The 23,482-nt window shown below is 41.8% G+C and overlaps 1 protein-coding gene across 2 annotated transcripts in view; it reads right to left on the bottom strand.

Annotated features, from left to right (window-relative positions):
• FSTL4 (follistatin like 4) overlaps positions 1–23,482 on the bottom strand; it is a 635,712-nt gene that overhangs the window by 590,611 nt on the left and 21,619 nt on the right. Inside the window, exon 2 of one of the 2 annotated variants that reach the window (XM_029583825.1) lies at positions 1,642–1,716. The exons of the other annotated variant lie outside the window; for it this stretch is intronic. The gene's annotated coding sequence lies outside the window, so the exon portion shown is untranslated. The remainder of the gene's footprint in view (positions 1–1,641; positions 1,717–23,482) is intronic. 2 annotated transcript variants of the gene reach the window in all.

The raw sequence follows: 23,482 nt of genomic DNA, 5'->3' as shown, positions 1-23,482 counted from the left end.
AAAGTAGTAATTTTCAAAAGCAAATTTATGCACGTAAACTCCAGTTTTAAAACTACCCTAAACTGTGCAGCTTTTCTTCAGAAATTGCAATTTTCTGCACACAAATTTTCTACCGAGATTCATAAGCAAATGACCTCAGTAGAAAAGTTACTGGGCGAATTTGCAAAAAAAAAAAAAATATATATGACTGCATCTCATTAAGATGTTGCCTTTTTTTGTGACAACTAGCATGTGAAGATGCCTTCATGTGTTGGTTTTTGCTGAGTCCCGTGTTAATAAGCTGCTTTGCATGATACTGTATCACAACAGATAATTAAATATGAATTTCTGCAACCTTATGAACTAAATTTTGCTATGTGCGAGAACCATTTTGTGAATGTTTTTGTAAATGGGCCCTATGAGGTAGATATTGAGATAGATATCGTTTCGCTCAGCTAGGTTAGCCTGATACTTATCCAGCTAACCTAGCCTGAATATTCAGCGGCACAGCCGCACCTGCTTATCCAGGTAAGTCAGCCACCCCCATCACGTAGCCAGATAAGTCAAGCTGATTATTGCCCTCTACGTGTGCAAAAACGTGCACAAGTCTGCAATGCCAGCATTTTGGCACATTTACATACATAGTCCCTCATCTGTAAAAATCGTCACATCTTGGCACATTGGCCTCTTAAATTGCTCCTCTATTTTCCTCTCTTCCATCACAAAAAACGTTTTCTTCTGAATGTTTCTTAATACAATTTAACTCTTTCATTCACTTCTGTACCCCTATGGCAGATTCCTGATGTTGATAGGAACCAGTGCATAATTAGTATTTGCAATGGGGGCCTATTCATCAAAGCATAAGAACATGCATAAACTGAGGGTATTTAATCTCTGAATCAATTGATCCAATTCAGCACTTAAGTATCTTTAAGACAATTTTAGCAGTCACTACTTTCTGAGCAGGTTTAAATTCTAATAAATGTATAAAATTATTACCCACATATTGAATTTATTGTTCACCCAGCATAGGAGTTTCTTTCAAACATTCTTCTCCCTCTCTGTTGTCCATTAAATCTGCAGTTGTCTTTTTTTTTTTATATATATATATAAGTATCTGCAGGTTTTGGGAAGGCACTGCAGAATTTGGAACAAACCATATGGCAGGCTCATCCTTCATTCAATTTTCTGTGTGCACTCTGCCCAAGAATACAAATGCAGAGTCTGCTGCCTGACTAGAAGTTATTCACTTCAGACCAAACCGTAGTAATCTAAGTTCTTATCAGATTTTATTTAAAAAAGTGCTAGGTTGGTCAATGCCAGTGCATGACTGGCTCAATCTCCCATGCCACAAAGATCATTGCACCCACATATTTAATTTTTTAATAATTTACAATAGACGTTGTATCCTAACGTTTCTTCTAATCAAATATTCCTACAGATTTTTTTCTACATATATATTAATAGGAGGATTATCCCACATGACATTACTGAGCATTTTAGACATGGCACTCAAGGTCATAGAGACTTAAGTCATAAGGACAATGGTTGCTCTATTTTGTACCATTTGCCCTTTGTATTATAATCAGCCAGGAAAATATGTTTCCTTGTTTTTTCTTTACCTGGTCATATGAATAAGACATCCAAATATTAATAACTTACAGGTTTGACCTTTTTGATGTGCTAGAGTTTGATTGGTGGTTCTTCACTCCATCACTTCCTCAGAGGTTATCGGGGCTGTAAAATTGGGAAAATGGTAAACGGTCAGCTAATCTAATTATAGAATGCTGAAAAGGTCATAGCGGCATAGTTTATTATCTTTCAGTCTGTAGAACATATTACGTATTCTGATGCCATATGTCCTGTCTGGCAATCTTACAGCCTGAGCTCTATCTTACTGTAGTTATTAATTTCAATATTTAAATTTCTACAGATTCAGTAATTATGCATTATAATCAGTGCATTAGCATTTGTACTCTATATTGTGCATTAAGTATTATCATGAAGGACCCTGAATAAAGCAGAGTGATTGCCGTATTAGGAATGGAAATCAATACGCAAGTACTTATTTAATACGTTTCTGACTGGCTTTCAAAAGTCAAACTCCCTGCAATAGACCAGTGAAGGACCTTGAAATAAGTCCGGTTTTTCTCTTCTTACCCAGTATTTCACTTATTTACAACATTTAGAAATATTCTTAGAATAATTCCAACTCTCTGGTTCCTATGTTTTCTACATTTCAGGGAGTGCTGAGGAGTTGCGCAGTCTGTGCATGGGCCACAGCCGGAAGGAGAAAATGCCTCAGTTTTGATATGTAGAGCTCCTGGAGCCAGCGACAATAAAGCCGCAAGTTTCTGAAGGTATTTGCAGCACTAAAATGAATATTTTTAATCGTGCTGTAGCCTCTCAAGAACTTGGGCAACAAACACGCAAACAGCAAAGAAATATCTCTTTGCAAATTTGATTGGTGCAATTATATTAATCAGAGGGTGCAAAACTTTCAAGATCCTATGTCTTTCAAGCCCCAAAGGGATCGAATTGAAAACCGGCAATTTAGGGATCTGTGTACTTTAGAACTCTGCTTGAATATGTTGTATTCAGAGACGTCAATAGAATGAAACCTGGTAACATTTCAGATTCATATACGTGGCCCAACAAAGCACGCGTAGCTCTCAAGAGTTGGTCAAATATATTAGTCCATCGGTCTGTATCCAGCTAAGTTTAGGATTCCTCTCTGGTCTGACCAGACTTATCTAGCTAAGTTTAGCCAAGTAGCACAGAACATATCCAAGGGGCAGGAAATTGAATCTTGGGGTTTGTCTGAGTAAGTCCCACATTTAGCCACAGAAACCCACTTAATTTTGACCTCTGTAAGGTCAAAGTATTTAATTTGAAAGCATCTAAACTACTGTAACCCCCTTGGGCAGAATAGAGGATGGAGAGCTTCAGTATCCATGACAGGAGCAAAGCGGGAAAATACCTTTGCTCCTCACTCCAAAGGCAGGAGTTAATTTCGGCCGGCACAGGGAAAGTGTGTACTGCTTTTTTGTACACCCTCCGACTTAATATCATAGTGATATTAAGTCAGAGGCCCCCCCAAAAAGTAAATAAATAAATAAAAATCGTGGAAATAAATAAATCAGCCCGCGGCTCGTGGGTTGGAAGGCGGACGCTCAATTTTGCCGGCGTCCGTTTTCCAAACCCGTGGCTGTCAGCGGGTTTGACAACCGATGCCGGTAAAATTAAGCGTCGGCTGTCAAACCCGCTGACGGCCGCCGCTCCTGCCAATAAGGAGGCGCTAGGGACGCACTAGTGTCCCTATCACCTCCTTATTACAGCGGGCCCTCATTTGAATATTAAACTGCATGCCCAGGAGAGTGGCCTGGGCGCACATTGGGAGAGCAGGTGCTCGCCTCGGAGCGCCGGCTCTCCCGCTCATTTTACTGTATCGGCCCGACTCGGCAAGCTTAAACCATTTAATACTTCTCTCTGTCTAAAAATGTCACACTATTTTTACACTTGCTTAGCAATTACGTACTTGCATGGCATCTGTTACACTGCCAGATGTGCAAGAAAATCATCAAAACTGAAATGGCAAAGGGACGCTTGTCAGCCAAGGCATCTCACATCCCTTGAGGAGCTTTTTCTGCAGGGCTCCTTCACTGGCCTTTCCCTTCCCGGAGGAGACTAAACGGTCCTCTTCTTTCTCAGAACAAATGGGGGGGGGAACCTGGAGCCAGAGTCACTATCGACGACGTTGTGCTGAGGAACAGTGGCAGCCTGAGGAAGGAGCAAATCTCTCTGTGCTGGGAGGGTTAAATAAGGAACATCGCCGTGGGCTGATTATCAGACCGTGTCACGTCGCCGGGTGGATCAGTTTATTTGCAAAGCCTCTTTATTCAAAATGTGGCGACACCAATCTATCCCCAGTATTCCTAACGGTGTTTAAAGATGTTTCAAAATTTGTCTCTGAAGGTTCTCTGCTGGAGCCTTTAAAAGAAATGATGCTAAGCCCGACGCTGCCTAGCTGTATCTCTTCCATTAAACCTTCAGTGAATGAAAGTTAGTCACAAATGTTTAGACTCTCCTTTAACAAAATCAGGCTTACTTCTTTACACTATGCACCCTGCGGTGAAACTTACAAAATGTTCTGGTCTTTTAATATCTCTTTTCTCGCACAAGCAAATTAGTCAGGCTTACAGTTACCCACGGGAAGGAAATGAACCAGCAAACAATAGCCAGGGGAGTAATTGGATGCAAGCAATGAACTATATTCTTAAAATATTTTCGACTCATCTGTGAATCTGATGCTATAAAATCCTACAATACATCTTTTTGTACTCCTAAGTAATTCAAAGAATATTTATATTATTAAAAAAAAAAAAAAGAGCTAAAATGGAAGAACCAAGTATTCTCTCTTTTAAGCAAAAATAGGAAGCAGTTTTGTAACATCATGCATAGGTTAACCAGCAAAACGCACAAAGTTTCCCTAAACATATGCTTGAATTTTAAAATATATGCATATAAGTCCAACCTTCTCCTCAACGTCACCCGCAGGAGTCGACATTTCTTATTTCGTCGGTTTGAAAAATTACTAAATTTAGGATGGTTTCCGTGTCCGCACATCCCTCACACTCCCGGGATTTCGTGTGACCACCGATAACTGCTTGGCCTAGTCCTTTTAGCTCTTTTTGTGCCCAAGTCTTCCTGAACGACGTTTGGTAGTGTTAACAACATCACCTGCTTGTCCCCTTCTCAGCCCTGGCAGCCGTCTGGCAATCCAAGCAGCAGGGCTGTGCTGGGATTTTACCAGTCTCACCAGGAGTGTGTCTGCGCATTTCTGAACTCATAGAACTACGCACTGTGCTTCGGACAACAATGCTACATAAGCCCAGGTCGCAAGCATTCTGAAATGAAAGCCTCAGACACCGGTGTTATAAAATGTACCTAAAATGTTTCCACAATCGTATCTTTCCATTGGTTTAACTTGCACTTGAATGGCAGGTCTTCCTACAGTAATATAAATATTGCCGTCCGTTGTCGGGTTTTGTCCTGTGCGCACGGTAGATGAGCTCTGCCATATTGAGATAAGTACAACGTGGCATGCACAGCTACAGAGAAGGGCACAGCGTTCTCATCCAGGACCTCATTGCTCCCCTCCCTATGATCCTTGTAAAACCCACGGGCTAAGGGCGCTCGCTACTGGAGAGCGCTGTACTTGAAAAGAAATGGTCCGATAGCCTTGAATTAATGAGCTTCAAACACGTAACTGCCTAAGAGGAATTCCACGCTGTAGAAAATGAGATGGTCCGAGGCCGGTCTTCACAGTGAACGAAAAGCAAACAAGGAGAAATGTCTCTCTTCCTTCCTTGTCGCTATTCATGGGTAATATATTTCTCATTCTAGGAAATATTCTCTGTGCTTAGCCAGCATTATTAACCTTTTCTGCTTTAGACCCTTTTCTCCAAAATGCCTGACGTTATAAATGACATTGCTTGCTGTTTCTAATTTATTGATTGATTTGGTTTTTAGACCACTTTCTCCAGTTACAAAAACGGCCCAAAGTTGGGTGCAAACGACCATTGTCCACGGAAGAAAGGCAGAAATACAGCAAGTGATTCCACAGGTTTGAATCTGATAAAGATCACCTATAGCTTACTGCCTGCATTCCAGAATGGACGTCATCCATGCAGTGTCAGAGGCTGTCAGCGGGCTCGAGAACAGACGCCGGCAAAATTGAGCGTAGTCTGTCAAACCCATTGACAGCCACTGCTCTGGTCCAAATGGAGGCGCTAGGGATGCGCTAGTGTCCCTAGTGCCTCCTTTTGCCTGTTTTTACTGCCGGGCCTCATTTAAATACAGAATAGCACGCTCAGGAGAATGGCCTGTGCACGCGTCGGGAAAGCGGGTATTTGCCCACTCTCCCGCGGACTTTACTGTATCAGCCCATAAGTGCATTAATTGTACAAAGACTAGTCCTGTACCTGGGACAAAAAGAACAGAGGTAGATATTGAGACAATAGCCAACTAAAAATTAGCAGCTGCGCCACTGAATGTACCTGGTTAACTGAGTTATTCAGATAATTTTATCCGGCTAAATGTAGAGTCGTTCAATAGTAAGACCAAGTTATCCAGCTAAGGGCCTGATTTTCCACAGACAACAATGGGGAAAAAAGCCTTAGTAAATCAGGCCCTAAGTTAGCCAGATAAGTCTGAATATCGCCACTTATCTGGCTAAATTAGCATATTTTTTTGGAAATGAAATGCACTGATCAGTTTCCAAACATTCTTTCAAAATGCCCCATAGAATGCTTCTTTTATAGGCCACCAAATGTACATGCAAGCTTTCACACATCTAAAAATCCATTTAGCTGAGTTAACATAAGAACATGTCATACTGGGTCAGACCAAGGGTCCATCAAGCCCAACATCCTGTTTCCAACAGTGGCAATCCAGGCCATAAGAACCTGGCAAGTACCCAAAAACTAAGTCTATTCCATGTTACCGTTGCTAGTAATAGCGGTGGTTATCATCTAAGTCAACTTAATTAATAGCAGGTAATGGACTTCTCCTCCAAGAACTTATCCAATCCTTTTTTAAAACACAGCTATACTAACTGCACTAACCACATCTTCTGGCAACAAATTCCAGAGTTTCATTGTGCGTTGAGTGAAAAAGAACTTTCTCCGATTAGTTTTAAATGTGCCACATGCTAACTTCATGGAGTGCCCCCTAGTCTTTCTATTATCCGAAAGAGTAAAAAAACCGAATCACATCTACCCATTCTAGACCTCTCATGATTTTAAACACCTCTATCATATCCCCCGTCAGCCATCTCTTCTCCAAGCTGAAAAGTCCTAACCTCTTCAGGCTTTCCTCACAGGGGAGCTGTTCCATCCCCTTTATCATTTTGGTCGCCCTTCTCCATCGCAATTATATCTTTTTTGAGATGCGGTGACCAGAATTGTTCACAGTATTCAAGGTGCGGTCTCACCATGGAACGATACAGAGGCATTATGACATTTTCTGTTTTATTCACCATTCCCTTTCTAATAATTCCCAACATTGTTTGCTTTTTTGACTGCGGCAGCACACTGAACTAATTTTACCTGCATAAAACGAACCTAAACTTAGATTGTAAGCCCTCTGGGGATAGGGAAATACCTACAGTACCTGAATGTAATCTGCTTTGAAGTGCTGAAAAAAGTGGGAAAAGTGGAATATAAAAATCTAATTAAAAAAAAAATAAAAATTTACTCCACTAAGCCTGTATACCAATTTCAAACTACTTTTGAACTTTTAAATGAATTGTCTTTAACCATAAATAAATGCATTTAAAACTAGTGGGAAGAGAAAGTTAAAAAAGGATTGTTCTCTCTATTTACAAGTATTATTTTGAGGATATCCACAATGACATCAACTCCAGTGCAATTGTTACTAGTACATTTCAAATATTATCTATCCTATCCAATGGAATACAGCAACACCGAGAAATAATGTGTAATTGGGTATCAACCAATCTTCCCATCCATAGAGGCTTTCAAGATCCCTTTATCCGTTATATGATTCTACTGAACCGTTTCTGAACCCGAGCTAAGTAACACTTATGTCATAAAACCGAAGAATCCTGGAAGAACGTTTGGGCAGAAAACATCCTTTTAGATGAACTATTGTGTGCCCGACCCAACAGAACAACAAATGAGCTTAAACATTCCCCATAACATGAGGACAATACTTAATGGGCTATGGACGGGACATGGCTTTTGTCACAGTCTGATGTATAGGTGACACAGCAACTTTGGAAAACCTGATCAAACCATGGAGTGCATAATAATCACAAACATAAGAATAGCAAGACTAAATTGGAAATGTTAATTCAGGTACAACAACAAATAGATGCTTTATTTAATCAAATTTTACCTTGTCTATATCTTTTTATCTATATCATTATATAAATAGATAAGTATATAAGATGTGCCATGTTGAGTCAGACCACCTGTCTCCACCAGGTTAAGTGCCAGTAACAGTAGATCCAATTCCTTGTTGCTCACTACCAGAGATAGATGGTGGACTTTTCCTGACTCTACCTGGCTAATAATTGCTTAGGGACATTTCTTAGGAACTTGTCCAAAATTATACCTACATCTGTAAATCTATCTATATATATCTGTTACTCTTTCCATATCTATCAATGTGTCTCTCTACATTATAACAGTGCTAGGGGTTTTGGGTGATCAATGCATGCGCGTAATGTCTCTCGGAGTGGGGAGGGCTGCAGCTAGTAATGGAGGAGCGTCAGCATCGGCACCACAAGGCCATCGATTGCAGTGGTCCTGTTGGGGGTTTCCAGGCTCCACTGGCGAGAGAGCAAGAGAGAGAGCGAGTGAGTGAGCGAGCGAGCAAAGTGGCAGCTCTGACAGAAGAAGAGCTGACAGAGTTTCCCAGGCCCCATCAGAGGCAGGAAGATAAAGTCAGAGCCTGAGGCACAAGGGTACTAGCAGGGGGAAAGAGAGAGAGGGAGGGGAGTACTAAAGTGAGTGAGGCAGCTGGAGGGAGATGTCTGGCAGGCAAAGTGATAGATTTGGGGAGACTGGGAGGAGAGGATGCACCCTCCCCCCCCCCAACCCTGTGCATTTCCTCATTCACACACCAATTCACCCCCCACCACACTGCCCTGCACAACGCCCTACATGCCACACTCTCAGCCAGTGCTCTCCCCATTCACTCAGAGCACACACACACACACACCCCTAGTCACTCTCATAACTCCCCATAAACTTCCCAGTCACTCTCAGAACCTCCCCACATGCCCCCACCCAGCCAAACACACCCCAGCCACTCTCAGAAACCACCCTCCCATACAGCCACACCTCCAGTCACTCTTAGAGATGGTAATTACAGGAAGGTTGTTAAACTGGAAAAAAGCTGTAGAGAGGCTCCCTCCCAGCCAGGTAGGGGGAGGTGGGGGTGGTTTTTGGTTTGTGTCTTACCTTTGAGTCTGGACATACTAAACATCATTAGAAAGGCAGAAGCCTGCTCCACTCCTCTGTAGTAAAATCAGCTGCCTTTGCTTTTAAAAGCTACTTGGGCCAGACACTGTTCTTCTAAATGAGTGTGAATGGGACCCCTCCCCCCCCTCCCCCTCCCCAAGTGGCAGAGGAGAGGACACAAGGGAACAGGAAACATGACTACGCTTTCCTCATACCTGCTTAAAATGTAATGCAGGAAAGAAAGCTGCAAAAATAAAAATAAAACTTTTACTTAAGTTCAATATTCTGTAATACATAACTAAAAGTTACAGTATTTTCCTGATGGCTGGTGCATGGCGTTAGCAGGTCGGGAAAGAGATTATGGAGGATGTACTTCATCAACTACTGCACAAGGCAAAATCTCCCTAGAACAGATCCGATCATCACTACCTACTCAACCCAAGTCTTTGATTCGAAGCATAAGTGAAGGAAAAACCATCAGGAGATCAAACCGCTCCAAATATTTGCCTATTTCTCCAGCTCAGGGATTTTGCAGGCCTGAAAGCTCTTGATCTCCTGACTCCGATACCCCTCAGTTCCACAGAGCAGGGCGCAAGCAGAGCCCAAGCAAATAAATCCATGTTCAAGAGTGCCACATTCATTTTCAGACAGCGTTCAATCCCATGAGAAAAAAAAAACACATTATTAATGCTGTGAGCAACATAAATATTTTACCTTGATACAGGATCTAATACTCCACTAATGCATTATCAAATGAAACATATCACAAATCCCCCAGGAACGGATAACCATTCAGTGAAGTGATTAAACAGCGGACAAACTTTCAGATCAGATTTGAAATGCCCAGTGTGAGATTAATAGTCAGCTCGTCTGAAGCTATATGCAGCGTTGTTTTTCTGGTACTGGCTACACATGTCAACGAGAGAGACATATAGCCTGGAAACCCATCAGCATTTATTACTGTGTCAACAGACCCAACTCCAGTAGCCAGAAATAAATGTGCCAGTACAAACTTTATGGCTTCCTCTGGATCTGCAAACAGATATGGCTGACCTCGCCTCACAAATACGCTGCTAGTATGCTTTTATCTCTGTGAAAGCCTAGAAACACACCAAATTTCTATCTTTCATATTTTGCAACTGCTTTATAAGGAATGTGCTGGAAATGTATATTACTCATCTCGAGGAAGTACGTGCTGTCCAGGTACAATGTTAAGTGTCCCGGCACATCTGTGACTATGCCTACATCTAACTCTTGTTTACATTTCCAATACCACGTTTGTTCTAGAAATTTCCACCCGGGTGCTGTTGGCTTGATAGTCTTTTTTTTTTTTATCAGCTTTTCATTATACATTCAAGTATATTACAGCTTGAATTATACAGGTTAGTATCTAATCAAAAACATATGAGTTGCATTCACTGCTCATACTGTCAAAGAAAAAACATTAACACACAATTATCTGTATAATATAACCACCTGTATCCCACTCATCATAATTTTACTTATTTTAGGCCTTAAATCGTTGACCCCAAACATAGAAGAATATAAATTTTTAATTATTACATATGGAATAAGAAAATGAAACAAAATAAAACCTGCATTAATTTAGCCCACAATTGAGGATCCAGAGTACCAAATTCCATATACAACAATAATCAATAGCAAGACTTTCTTTTTGCTAACTTAAGGGACATTATTCCTTTATGAGAGAGTAAGTTCCCAACTCAAGAGCTTTATTTTATGGTTCCTGGCGTGGAAGTTCTTATGAGTTTTGTTCTATTTTCAATAAATTGTGCCAATTGACTAGGTTGGGTAAAGACATAAGCGTTGCCTTCACTTTTTAAAATACACTTATACGGGAATTTTAAGATAAAATATATCCCCATTTGCAACACTTGTTTCTTTAATAATAGAAATTCCTTCCTCCGTGTCTGAGTTGAGGGCACTAAATCTGGAAAGAGTTGGACTCTACAGCCATGAAAAACTTTAGATCTATTAAGGAAAAATCTTTTAAAAATCCAGTCCCTATCAGACTCTAATATAAATTGAACTATCAGAGTTGCTGGTGTTACAAAGTTCTCTACCGATTTCTCCAAAATTTCTGAAACATATTATATCTTCTGATATTTGTTGCTTTGTTGAAGTTCTGTTAAATGTAATTTTCCATCCACCTTAACTTCTAAAGATTTTTTCATAGAGGGCAAATAAAATATTTTAGAAATTATGGGCAAAGCTGCCTCTGGAATATCAAGTACCTCCATTAAAAATCTTCTCCATAACTCTATTGGTGTAGAGGTAGGAGCCTTAGGGAAATTAATACATCTAATATTTCTTGATCTTACCACATTCTCTAATTTTTCAACTTTTAACTGCAAAGATAAATTTTCTTTCATTATTTCTACTTGAATGTTATTAATTTTCCCTACTTCAGTTTTCATCTTATCCATTTCTAATTTCAAAACTCCATTACTCTCGTCCAATAATTCAATATTTCTTTTTGTGTCATTGATTACTTTAGTCATCATAACCATTTGAGTACCCATATTCTGATTAACCTCATTTATGGCCTCCCATATGTATTCTAAGGAAAAGTCCTGTGGACTCACTAATGGCTTAAACTGAGATGTTAAAAGTTTTCCATTTTACTCACGCCAAGTCCCACATCATCCGCTCGGTTGGAGACTTGCACGGCATCCAAGCTGTTATTAGCCGAGGTTTCTTCCTGGAGAACTCCTTGCCTCGAGGAAGACCACCCTACTCCAACCCCTTTGGTTGGGGTCTGGTCTTCGGAGATCTGCAGAAACATCTCGGCTGGATTTGCCGGAGGTGATCTCTCCCCAGGGGAGAGTGATGTTAGCAGATCAGGAATGCCTGAGGGCTCCTCTTCTCTCCTCCCGGCATTCAGCGAACACTCTATTCCCCTCTCAGTCCCTCATAACGCATGCAAGGCCATTGGACCCACCTTAGAGGAGGCCTCAATCCCGTCCAAGGCCTGAGGTTCTTTGGCCCTCCTCTTCCGTGCAGAATGTGGCATAATAAAGAATTAAGCCCTCGGATGCTGTGTTAATTAGCAAATTATCTGGTTCCTCTTAAAATTGATGGCGCAGATGCTCAGAGACCAAGGGAAGAATTAAAAAAAAAAACAAAAAAAAAAAAACTTCAGAGAGGATTTTATTCAACCGCAAAACAGAATTGTAGCAAAATTGAGGCAAAATTGGGACAAAGCCGCGCGCCCCTTTGGCACACGCGGCTTAGGCGATGCACCGTGCCAGTGACGCGCCACACTGGGGCTCTTTTTCAAAGCCCCTGTGTGTGCCCCGATGATGTCAGGCGCAGGCTCCCAGGTGAGCTGCCGTCAAGGCAGATTGCCTGCACCTCCGGAAGGCTTCTGGGGCCTCTCTTTCTCTCCTCTCTAAACATCTCGCCAGCTTGATAGTGTAACTGGAATCCCAAAGTCTCATCCCACCTCTTAGTCTACAATTTGTCATCCTTTTCTTCCCTTTACAAACAAATGTACTGTAGGCTCTCTGTGTCACTTCCATGGGCACAAAGTCAGTGCCCATGGAAGTGACACAGAGGTTAGTTCTCTCTTTGGCCTCCATTTAAAAAAACCTGCCGTCTCACACAGCTCTAGCCATCGATTTTGTCTGTTAACATTTTCTTTCCCTTTCAGTCATGCACTCAGCTTAGAGGGCACCATGCCCGCCACCCATGACATGACCCATTGCCTTGGTTTTTGGCATTTACCTTTAACTGTTTCATTATTCTATGATTTCCCATTGCTCTTCATATTACAACTGCTTAAGTCACACTTCGTTGATAGCTCTTACCTGCCACAATAGTCATTCGAAGGCAGAACATCTTTTAGCTCAGCCCTTCACAAGTCATCAGTTATTCTATTACCTGTATAAGACCTAAGTCATATTTCATTTGATAAAAACCTCATCTGATATTATGGGATTGTTAGGACCAACACATGACCATCTCAAAAAGAAGACGATGAGTTAGTGTTGATCGTACTGGAAGGTGAAGGCCATGTATGTGTAGGGCACCATTGGGATCCCTACAAAGGTGTGGTCTTCTGGAAGATATATGCAGTTAGAGAAGGAATGGGGAAGTTACCATCTATGCCACAGCACCCCCATGTGAAGCTGCTGCAATGGTTTTCCATTAGTCCGTAAAAGGCAGAGACCCCTACAGGAGTTATGGATTTTTTGAACTGAAAGATTAAAAAAGAGAGAAGTGTTTTTTTTAAGTTCCCTTTTTCCTGGGGAAATCCTAGGCCCAATTCAGCAGGATATAGATTTGTGGAGATTTAAGGGACATTCTATTTGATTTCACCTTTTCAGAGTCTTTATTTTGGAACTTCAGTTTAAAAGGAAGTTTCTGTTTGGGTACGTTGTTTCTTGTCGGATTCACTCAGCCCTACGCAGTGAAAATCCTGGAGAAGGTAAGGATACTCATCCAGTATCCAGTAGAAGTGAAGGAAGCAGGCAAGAGAAGGAGTGGCATCTGCAAGGTGCTTACTCACAGCATACACCAGAGAGTCAAGCTGACCGGTACAGAAGAGAAACAGCGGGATGGAAATAAAGAAAAACTATCACAACCTCAGCATTATATCATTAATGGGAAACTCTAAATTGGAGGACGTGTCTATCGTACAAAGGCCTGACAGTTCCTAAATTTTAGTTGTAATAGCTGGTGGAGGACCCCAATAACAAAGAGGAGCGAACACATAGTTGCTGATTCAAGTTATTTCTTTCTGGATTCTGTGGTGGATTGCTGTTATGTTGGAACGCCGGTCAAGCATCCCTCTGGTTTTATTTGTAACTCCTGCAATGGTAGAACCCGGATAAGTGTTCCAGAAGCCATAGCTCATACTTCTGTTTACTTGGACAATGTAGCTATTCCATTAGATTTACTTTCCAGGGCTTCCTGCACGGGGAGACGTTTCCTGTGAAGGCCCTCCCAATGCTCTTTACTATTCCCATAGTTAAGTCTTGCACACAGCACTGATAATCTCAGCATAGAGAATATTAAAATCCTATTCAATAAGACACATGAGAGTTGTTTAGTGGTTTCCAGCATTTCTGTATTACTGATTAGGTGCAATGATGATGATTTAAAGTCATTACAGCTGTGTTCTTCATTTTTAAGATTATTCAAGTGCTTTTAGCAGGTTTGTGACTTCTTACAGTCTCTCTCAAGTTCAGATGTTTCTCCAATTTAATTAGTTCTTTTAGATATTTGATCTCTTCCCTCCCACTGGAATATAGGGCAAGTGTGGTACTTCCCTCTGAAAATAGTTTGAAGAATATTAGATGTACTTTAAAGTATTTAATCTTTATCTCCTCTCATAGTATCAAGAATGATACCTTTTACTACTTTTTTTCTCCCAATCTTCAGTAAACATTTATGGAGCAATGGATGGGGTCCATCTCCTCTCCTTCTTCCTCTCACTGGACTGTTGGAGTCGTCCTCTCCTTGGATTCTGGTGATCTCAGGTTCCTCTTGCAAGAAGGGAACCTCTTCCATTGGTTAGAAGAGAAACTCAAAAGAGCTTAAATTGAGTCCAAAAGGATTGGGCACTCCAAACTGAAGTAAAAGTGGCATGAGAGGGTGGAAAGAAACTCCCATTCAAAACAAAAGTCTCCAGGGAGTGTAAAGTTAAGCGTTAGGAAAATGAGAGCATGGTTTAGGACATGCTGCCTCCTTAAAAACAAAAAAAGATCCACAAGGGTAAAATGGTGATCCCCTAGAAGACACTGAAGACAGTTCCATTGTTAGCTTCCACATGGGGGAGCTGCAAACCCACAATGTTACTCCTGAGACTTTCCTTTACCTAACTATCAGGGGACTAACAAGAACCCTACATATTAAATGCACTTGGAAATTTGATTGCTACTTTGTTATTCATATTTTGGATTTATGGGTGTAATTTTTTTTATTATTATTATTATTATTGTAGTGCCACTTGGGTAACATGCTTTACAGGCAGTTCATGCTTAACAGGCAGTTAAGTTTTCAGAAATGAAACTGACACATTTAATGCCTTGGGCCCAGGAGGATATTCTCCCCACCACACAAATTATCACTGCATGGGACTTGGAGAGTGGAATGTGCCTGCGTATCTGCCTTAGCCCCAAAATCTTGTGTGACTCTCCCTAGTATTCCCAGAGTTCAAGGTTACAAAGGCAACGGCACTAAAACTGGTATCGACTGTACCTCTCCCTTTTGAGCTGGAAACAATGTTCATCTTAGGTAATTAGAAAAAGAAAACACAAAAAAAACAAACAGCAGTCTCGACAGAATGGTAATGTGAATCCAATTCATCACTGGGTTTCTCTGTAGCTCTGTTCAGTTTCTCTCTAAATTATGTTCAGCTATGATCATCAGAGTTTTCACTTCTGCATTATCAGGTTCATCCATAAATTTGGTATGCTAGATCACTAAGGCCATCAAGTCCCATCTTTGCACTAGGGAAGCAGAGGCTTATAAATAGAGTTTTCTCACTGCTACATCCCTCATCGCTTTCACAACTTCCAATGTTTGCCTTCTCTGAGACAGATCGAGCTGGCTCTGCCCTTTCCAACTCATCAGCATTCCGCGCCAGGAGCCCAAGTAACCTCTCCTCACTATCCTGCACCTTCTGGCTTCCCTGTCCTCCTACCTGCTGATCCTGGTAAATCTCTCTGCTGCCAGTCTCTTTAAAGCCGCTCCTTTGAAAGTAATGCCACTGAGCCCCTTGTTTCAATCTTTTTGTTGACTCTGAAAGGAGGATAAAACTTTACAAATTTGTATGGAAGGTTGGGTGTTGGCAATGCTCGGCAGACTTATTTAAAAAGAAAGCAGATGTGGAGGAAAGAGAGAGACAGAACGTAACTGCATGAGGCAGTCTGATGCAGACTAGGGCTTATGAAAATCGATAGAGCCCTGCCGGACAGAGAGCACGGCACAGGACAAAAGTCATTGCACTGAACAGCTGAGCAGAAACAATAAAAAAAAATCTCAATACAATACTTCAAAGCCCAAACAGCTCACTAGAGTTTTCTGAGATGTTATCTTAAGTCCAAAGGCTCTCTGAAGACATTTTAAAATAAAAGGACTATTGTAATGTTTCTTTTCAATTTCCTTCTACTTTTGCAAGTGATAATGTGGCCTACAGACAGCGCTAGGAGTTGGAATCATCTGGAATGAAAGGCTACGAGATGAGACACGGGTAGGAAATGATCCAGGACATTCATTACTCATGCTGAATAGTAAATTATACCCATTGCACGTCCTAGGTTATGCTACTCTCATTTGCTATTGCAAGTGGTCCATAGCTCTATGGGGGCATCCAAGACTGGCTGCAGGTGTAATAAAAATAACGACATGCCTAACATGGCATTTCAGCTGACAAAGGACCCAAAACATGTTTACCACTAAATTCCTAAGCTAGAAAAGGAGGTCCCTCACCACCCACGTAACAGATTTTCCATGCGCACAGAAGTCAATATTCAAAGGCTTCCAGGTAGGTAACTTTGGCACAAAACCCAAGGTCTGAAAAGTTTTCCCCCCTCCCACTGCCCTGCTAAATTTTGTCTGGGTGACTCATTCCTTGGAGCATATTCAACCAGATAAAAAGAGGAGGCGATGGAGATGTTCTGGAGGCAATGGTTGACTCTTACTAGCGAGCGCCAATATGCAACACTGCCCAGCTAGGTTAGCTGCAAGAGTCTTACTTTAGCCAGGTAACGTTAACCTATCCGGCTGTGTTCTGCTGAATATCCACGTATCATGTGCGGGTAACTTTGCCGGGATAACTTTCCAGCTCACCATTGAATATTGACATCACCGGTGGATAAGGGATACTCATGATGCTTGAACAACAGCTCCCTCGTTTCTCGATCCAGAAGGTCCATCATTGGTTCCCCAGAAGCATCTCACTCATATGTTCAGTAATTTGTATATTGCAAGTAAAAATAAAAATTCCACTTATGTTTATTCATTTGAATGTATTTACCTTCCCACTACACTCAAAGAGATTACACTTTTAGCCTGAACTGTTTTAGCAAAAGGTGAAAAATACTGTATGCTTAGCTTTCAAAATTGTCCTTTTGTTTGATACTGGATCCTGGCATATAAAAGCTAAGAGACTGATATTCCGAATATTTATGCAGGTAAAAAAATCACCTTGCACCCACATAAATCTTCCCCTTTAAAAATAACTCCCCTTCCTTTTCTCCACACATTGCTGTGCAAGCAAAGTTACCTGGGCAAAAAGGGGGTGAGGCTAGAGATGTGGTGAGAGCCGACTGTCAGGCGTAGCCAGAGAGCGCCATATTGAGCACTATCCGGTTAAAGCTGAGTGGAAAAGTTGGTCAGCAAAAACAGCAGGGATGAAAATGAGTGAACCAACTTGTCTGCTCAAAGTTATCCAGATATTTGTACCCAGATTAATGTGGCTGAGTACCTGAGCAAAGTTAACCACACAGCTTTGGCTAACTTTGTGTGCTGACTGCCTGCTGAATAGTGGGCTCGTATGTACATCATTTCTGCCTTTTTCAAAAACACATTAAGTTACAAATTTAGACTGTAACTTTGATATCGGCACACGGGTGCACATGCATGCAGGCTCATGGCACAGGATGCGGCCATATCACAGCACACACATCTATAAGCGTGCATGGTGTAAAACAGGCTGTGTGTGTGTACACATGTGCGCACAATTTTATATGGACGGGTGCATGGACGTGCCTATGCCTCCTCTACCGCATATGTGGGTGGATTTTACTGGATACGCCCACTGATACAATTACCTATTTCCCCAGTTTGTTCCCAGTTCACCCAGTTCAGGGACAGGACTGATTAACCCCCTTAATTAAATAGCCTCCCTTTCACCCTGTTAGCATTAACCCTTAAAACCCCACTGACCAGAATATTTTATTTTATTACTTAGTTACCATCTAAAGCAGTAGGAAAGTTACGCGGCAGGGGACCCTGGCACGTGCTAATGGGCGCAAATACTCATGCGCGCATTTTATGTTAAAGTCCTGGAACCGTCCCGCCCAGCCCATTTTCTGAAACTTCTCATTGGTGCGCGCACCGGGAGATACGGGTGTACTTGGGTGCCTTTTAAAATCCGTGCGGCGCACGCCGGCCGGACATACTCATCTGTCTCCCAGTTTTGGCACATGCCGGGCTTTTAAAATTCACCCCATATCTTTTTGGAACATGGACTTTTTAACTTGCAATGTAAACATTACTAAAAAAAAAAAAAACCACAAAAAAAACCCCCATAAACCGTAGCTGAGATGTTTGCGTGGTGCCCCTGTAGCAATGAACTTGGCTCTTTTCTCGCTCACTTGCTGAGGGAAGCTTGGAACTTTGCTTCCTCTCTGTGTTCAGGAGGAGCTCAGAAATTAAAACTTTTCCTGATGGTGTAACCTGCACTCCCAAAGGGGGATGTGCAAAAGGAAAATGTACTCTTTAGTAAGGGAGCAAGCCCTTATATAAAAATTGGGGGGGGGGGACAGGTAGTTGCGAACGAAGTCTCATGACAATGTAACCCAACAGAAGCTGGTTCTGAGTCCGCTGGAAACTGAAGTTAGGAAGAGCAAACTGCTAGGCAAAAAGAAATATAAATCGCTGACTGTTTTAAAACACTCTTGTTAAGTGTATTGTACAAAAATATTTTGCTATAAGCATGCCATGGAAATACATAATTATTATCGTGTACATTATAGCTCCTTTGAAAAGGGAATAACTGCTATAATACTATATTGCAGAATATAAGCATACTAAATAAATAAATTATATACGCCAGCACTGGGAGTAACTTCAGCGTACAGTATTCAAAGCCATCTCCGTGACAACAAGGTTGAAATGGTATTTTAAGGTAGCATGCACTGTCACTATAGTAGGCAATAGTTCACATACTGTATATGCACTATGACGTGTATCTAACAGTAGTCAATAAGGTAAATAAAAGCCATATTCCCAGGAAGGCAGTAGCAGTCATTTATAATACTTGTCTGTCAGAGTCCATATTTTTTTTTTTTTTACAAAGTTCAAAATGCATAATATTATATAACTTAAGGAAGAATAAAACAAATGCCAGCAGAATCAAGTTAATTGCCCACTGAAAAATGTACATCTGGCAGATATCAGCAGATCAAGAATGGCGTGGGCAAAGGCTGACTTTTTATTTTTTGGGTGGGGGGCAGGGATGAAAAGGATCTCTCTCCTTTCACTGGATCAGAACCACTGCTGGGTTCCTATCACCACGAACCTTTATTCACAACTACAGGAAGATTTCACTCCATCCCTATTTTAATAAGACGACTCCGCCACGTCACGTCACCCTCGATGGCCTTGGTACAAACATGGGGACCCATTGACTAAAGGTTTGCTCGAATTTTGCGTCTATGGGAAAAACGCTTAAGGGCGAGTTTTAAAAGTCCTACACACGGCCAATCCGGGAGATACGCGCGGGACTGGGACGCACGCTGGCCACGTGGATTTTAAGATGCCAGCAGGTACGCGAATACTGAAGGTTTCACGGAAAAGGGGCGGGGCATGAGTGGGGCGGGACAACGCCAGCAAATCAGTGTCACGAAGAAGCGTGCGCCAGGATTGTACGACCGCGTAGCCTGCTGCTGCTGCTACGGACTGCGGGTAAGTATTAAAACAAAAAAAATCCAAGGTAGTCAGCGGGGTTTTAGGGGTTGGGGCTGGTAGGGTAAAAGGGAGGCAGGTTAGGTTAGGGGGTTTAGGAAGTTCGCTCCTTTACAGGGGCGAACTGGGAGGTAACTGGGAAATGGGGCTATCGCGTCGCCACGTGTACCTACTAAAATCTCCTTCCTTTATGCGATCGAGACGGGACTCGCTTGCACAAGCGTGCATCGATGTAATATCATGTGTGTGCAGGTAGCCGATTTTATAACATGCGTGCATAAACGACCGCATGTTATAAAATCAGCACATCCATGCGCCTGCGCTGGCAAACTTGCGCCCACGTGCGACTTTTAAAATGTACCTTTTAATAAAAGGGGCCCTTAGGTCATAAGTGAGTTTTTGAAAATTGCTATGATGTTACTGAACTGTTACAGGTTTTACACTCTTAAGTGCACTTTAAACACTTTGAAAATTGCTATGATATATGCTACTTATATGCGCATAAATCCTTTTGAAAATGATCCCCTAATTTTCCACTGGGCTTATTAGTGTATAAATCCCTGGAGAAAAACAGGGCACACAATTTTGTGCAGCTTAGTACATTGGCCTCAGAGTTACCTCCAATGTACCATACTGTGAGCCCTTGGCACTTCAGAACAGACAAATTATACAGTGAAATTATAAAACGGAAGCAAAAAAAAAAAAAAAAAAAAGACAAACTTCTACCCTTGCTGTCACTGTACTTTGGAAATAAAATTTAATTAAAAGAGAGAACTTTTTTTTTTTCAGAGCTACAAGTCTATCCAAGCCTATCCAAGTCAGCAGCTTTAATATTATACTTAATCGATAGTCCCGTGGGAGCAAATCTATTGCCAGATCATTTGCCCTGCTTAAAATTTGGGGAGCATGTCCCGGAGGTTAGAGATGATTGTGTTTGGTGACAAAGCCTGCTTTGAAAGCGGCTATCATGTACATAATTGTAAAACAACAAGAGACAGCGATTCTTGTATATTTTCTAAATCTGTCTTTCAATCCGTGCTCAGCAGACTTTTCCAATCAGCAGAATGGAGCTGATCGGCTGCCAGAAATGTTCCATTTCAGTGGCGGTTTTTATGCGGGCAGTCAAACAGCTGAACATAACTTTAATTATTTCAATGGTATTCCGAGGCTAATCCTTGCATAAATTTTAGCTCACAGCAAAAGAAAAAAAAAAAACCCACCTCGTTATTATTCATCGAGTTTGGCAGCTATTACACTCCAACGCGACCTTTGCTTCTCTGCTAATTATAAACAGTTTTGTCTCTTGGACGAATTGAACTGACTTAGTCCACGTGTGAATTTTCTAGCAATAATTCAAATGGTCATTTCAAATAAGGTGAAAAAAAACAAACCAAAAAAACCCTCGTAAGCGGGATGCAGACAAGGCTCTCTTCCAAGTTTATATTATGCCAATTAGACTATGGAATAGTGGAGCTGGTCACAACAATTAAAGGTACACACATAAAGAGGTTTTATTTTCCTTCCTCTACACTCTCTGCTCAGGGCATTTGCTTTGGCACATAAAGATTTTACAGGGCTGGTCCCTTCTCGGTTTGGGAAGCCCATTAACTGCATCTGCCAGAGACATCTGTCTGTCCTGATTAATGTCAAAGATGGGTGCAATAACAATCTACCTCATCCCTCCACCATCCCAGCCCTAAACTGTCATCAATTTCCTTCTTCTTCTTCCAGATCTGTGTCGAAGGCAGTTCAGAAGCTACTTCTGTTCTCCACGCCATGTGCTTGAAGGAGGTAAGAAGTGCACATGTAATAGATTATACCCACAGTGTCGAAGGCGTCCTCCCCCTCTGAAGAATTTTCAGCTCTAAACGAGATTTTCTGAAGCGGGGGGGGGGGGGGGAAGGAACACACTTTAGAGAAAGACTGCAATCAGATACAGCAACTCCGATCATTTTAAAAAAAAATGGACTGTATTATTATAGGGTGAATTTTTAAAGATATTTTCATGGGCGCCTTTGACGTGGACATTTAAGGATGCGCGTTACTGTGCTTTTCCCCCCATTAATCTCACATCCCAAGTGCAATGTACATGAGTGTTTTGTGCCTGAAGATCAACCTGCGTTGGGAGGGCTTAAAAGTGCCATTAGGCACCTTCATGAAAATTTACCATTTTAACGGGCTGATACAGAAAACTTTGCGGGAGAGCCGGGCGAGCGATCCAGTAAATAAATGTTATGTAAAAGGAGCAGCGGCTGTCAGCAGGTTTGACAGCAGACGCTCAATTTTACCGGCGTCGGTTATCGAGCCCGCTGACAGCCACGGGTTCGGAAAATGGACGCCGGCATAATTGAGCATCCGTCTTCCAATCCGCAGGCCATGGGCAGATTTTTAAATTTTTATTATTATTTTACATTTTTTTTTATTTTTGGGGCCTCCAATTTAATATCGCTATGATATTAAGTCAGAGGGGGTACAGAAAAGCAGTTTTTTCTGCTTTTCTGTACACTTCCCCGGTGCCAGCCAAAATTAACGCCAGCCTTTGGGCAGGAGTTAATTTTTGACAGTAAAATGTGCGGCTTGGCTGCACATTTTACTTTCTGAATCGCGCGGGAATAACTAATAGGCCCATCAACGTGCATTTGCATGTTGCGGGCGCTATTAGTTTCGGGAGGGCTGGCCGCGCGTTTTTGACGCGCTTTTACCCCTTACTGTATAAGGGGTAAAAATAGCGCATCGAAAACACGCGGCCAAACGCGGGCTAACAGTGCGCTCCGCTGGAGCGCACTTTACTGTATCGGCCCGTAAGGGTGGTGCATGCCTTTCACGGAAGACCCTTAGAACAGTTCATGACAAAATGATTAGGGTTAGAGTACATGAGGAATGCACAGAGCAATATTCTAGAAGTGTGCGTTTACGGACAAAAGCATGGCCTGGCGGTGATAGCGATGGTTAAGAAACAGGGTTCAAGTCCTGCTTTCCCACCGACATCCCTCCGGCAACTCATTTTATCTCCCGCTGCCTCCAGTGCCCACTTAGAATGTGAATTCTTTTGGGCAGGCAGGGACTTATTGTACTTACCAACAGTGCTGTAAGCTGCCTTGAGCATTATTCAGAAAGGCAGGCTAAAAATCCAAAATGTAATCTAATTTAAATATCTTCATCAACTCAATAGCAAAAACAATGAAGCGGAGAAGTAGCCTGATAGCGCAGCAGCCTGCAACCCAGGGTTCAAATCCCCACTGCTGCTCCTGGTGGTCTTGGGAAGTCACGCCAGCCTCCATTACCTCATGTACAAATTTAGGGTCCTATTGATTAAGTATTTTCCACAGATACAAAATGAGAAAGAAATTTTAGTAAACAGACCCCTTAAATTGGGGACAGGGGGTCCTGAATGTAATCCATTTTGAAGTGGCTGACCAATCACGAAAGGCAGAATATTTTTTTTAAAAAAATAGTAATAATCCTTGCACAGTGCAAGCTGTTCACAGCTGCAGATTTCTGTGGCAGTCCAGAAATGGAGGAGGGATATTTGTGAATGGATCTCAGTAATTCGGGACTTATCCAACCCTGGGCTTCCTGGCCCTCAAGACAGGTTAGGATTTCAGATTAAGCTTGACGAAATCACTATTTATGAGAAGAAAATGCATGCACTTAGTCGATAAAAAAAAAAAAAGTGATAGCTTCGTCTTGCAGAATATCTTCTGACCCTACTTTCATTAAGCGGAATACTCTCTCTCTCTCTCTTTTTGTGCGGCATTTCAACACACAATGACTGCATTGTGCTGTGATAATTAGTGTTGCCTCTGATGCAACTGGGCAATCATCCTGTTGGATGCGATAGAGCTTGTGTCAAT

Source organism: Rhinatrema bivittatum, chromosome 18, assembly GCF_901001135.1.
Source record: "Rhinatrema bivittatum chromosome 18, aRhiBiv1.1, whole genome shotgun sequence".
Taxonomy (NCBI): domain Eukaryota; kingdom Metazoa; phylum Chordata; class Amphibia; order Gymnophiona; family Rhinatrematidae; genus Rhinatrema; species Rhinatrema bivittatum.
The sequence above is the reverse complement of the archived record's forward strand: the minus strand, read 5'-3'. Positions and strand labels throughout refer to the sequence as shown.